General features: G+C 35.0%; 1 pseudogene across 1 annotated transcript in view; it reads left to right on the top strand.

The window, feature by feature from the left end:
* LOC105534484 overlaps positions 1 to 2,454 on the top strand; it is a 100,927-nt pseudogene that overhangs the window by 97,270 nt on the left and 1,203 nt on the right. The window lies entirely within an intron of this gene.

The following is a 2,454-nucleotide window of genomic DNA, read 5'->3' as shown; positions in this document are numbered from 1 at the left end:
AAATTAAAATATACCTGTTTTTTATAGAAATGAAAGAGAAAAGAATTTCAAAGTTCACTACAAGGATCCTTAACAAGAACTACTTACATTTGAAGAAAACCACAGTGAACTGTAAGGAGCCACGTGACAGAGAGGACCAGGATGCCATGAAAATGGCCTTGGCTACAAATAGGCCATTTCATCCTTGGCTCACTGGCATCTCTCTAGATTTTCAAGTATACAATGTTCAATTTGCTGTGCAAGGTAATTCCACCTTGCAAAGGACCTGATGTTACATTTTACCACACATAAAACTGAATTAAACTTTTACGGAATTGGAAATGCACACCATTCATCAAAACAAATGAAACAAGAAAAGAGTAGGAAGGAATACCCAGTGATGGAATAGCAAATATGAATGGAAAACAGAATAGGACTGTTAAAAATAAAAAAAATTTTGGAAGCACATAATAGAGTGCTATATGGAATCATAGTGGTGTCCAAATCACTTCTATCACATCTCATTGAATACCACAACAAAAGATGTTAAGTTTATTATAGAATGCCCACCAAATAGCCAGTTTTTGAGAAAAAAACAACTTGTTTCTCAATTCGAGCTAACCATTTCAGGCTACGGCATCAAACCAAAGTTATTGGCATCGTGTTAAGCTAGATGGGCTGAATAAAGTATGAGATTCACGTTTTTGTAAGTGAAAAGCTATTTGATTAGGTAATTTTTTTCTAAGTGAATGCAACTTTATTAGAGAAGTAAAGAAACAAAAGAACAGCTACTCCATAGAGCAGAGATTTTTGTTTTTTTTTTTTTAAGTGCAGGCAAATGTTTAGTGAAGATGATATTTCAATAAGAAAATTGGTTCTTGGGGCATATTTCCACTAAATTTGAGACATCTTAGACAAAACAAAGACTTATTTGCAAGGTGTTAGTTTTAAGGGACTGAAGTCTTGGAACTATTTGATCTAGTTACTCTATGTTCTCAACTGTGTTAACTCATTGAAGAGAACATTGTTATTTAATAACAATGGTATTGGCAGGAAAAACTGAGATACTGTTGTATCTCCTTACTCTGTCTCCAACTGTGTTTCCCTCAGCACCCAAAGCTCTGTAATGTCTCAAACTTTTAATCATGAATTTAAAAAGAGAAGCTTATCATGGAATTAGAAACAAACTATTTTAAAATTCATATGGATCCAAAAAGAGCTTGTATAGCCAGAAGAATACTAAGCAAAAAGAAAAAGCTGGAGGCATCAGGCTACCCGACTTAAAACTATACTACAAGGTTACAAAAACAGGCACATAAACCAATGGGACATAACAGAGAACTCAGAAAAGAGACTGCACATCCACAACCATTTGATCTTCAACAAACCTGACAAAAACAAGCAATGGGGAAAGGATTCCCTATTTAATAAATAATGCTGGGAAACTGGCTAGCCATATGCAGAAAATTGAAACTGGACCCCCTCCTTACATTTTACACAAAAGTTAACTCAAGATGGATTAAAGACTTAAACGTAAAATCCAAAACTAGAAAAACCCTGGAAGAAAATCTAGGCAATACCATTCCGGACATAGGGATGGGCAAAGATTTTATGATGAAATCACCAAAAGCATCTGCCACAAAAGCAAAACTTGACAAATGGGATCTAATTAAACAAAAGAGCTTCTGCACAGCAAAAAAAACTATCATCAGAGCAAACAGACATCCTATGGATGGGAGAAAATTTGTGCAATCTACTAATCTGACAAAGTTCTAATATTCAGAATCTACAAAGAACTTAAGCAAATTTACACAAAAAAAACAACTTCATTAAAAAGTGGACAAAGGACCTGAACAGACACTTCTCAGAAGTAGACGCACATGTGCCCAACAAAAATATGAAAAAAAGGTCAACATCACGGATCATTACAGAAATGCAAATCAAAACCACAAATGAGATACCATCTCATGCCAGTCAGAATGGCAATTATTAAAAAGTCAAGAAACAACAGATGCTGGTGAGGTTGTGGAGAAACAGGAATGCTTTTACACTGTTAGAGGAAAATAAATGGGTTAATCCACTGTGGAAGACAGTGTGGCAATTCCTCAAAGATTTAGAACCAGAAATACCATTTGACCCAGCAATCCCAATACAGGATATATACCCAGAGGAATATAAATCATTCTATTATAAATATATATGCATGTTTACACTCATTGCAGCACTATTCACAGTGGAATAGTGAATAGTGAATAGTCTTCAGCTAAGACATGGAATCAACCCAAATGCCCATCAATGATGGACTGGATAAAGAAAATATGGTATATATACAGCATGGAATATTATGTAGCCATAAAAAGGAATGAGATCAAGTCCTTTTCAAGGATATGGATGAGCTGGAAGCCATTATCCTCAGCAAACTCACACAGGAACAGAAAACCAAACAACACATGTTCTCTTTTATAATTGGGAACT

This window comes from Mandrillus leucophaeus, unplaced genomic scaffold, assembly GCF_000951045.1.
Source record: "Mandrillus leucophaeus isolate KB7577 unplaced genomic scaffold, Mleu.le_1.0 Scaffold1356, whole genome shotgun sequence".
Taxonomy (NCBI): domain Eukaryota; kingdom Metazoa; phylum Chordata; class Mammalia; order Primates; family Cercopithecidae; genus Mandrillus; species Mandrillus leucophaeus.
This window is presented reverse-complemented; position numbering and strand designations above follow the sequence as displayed.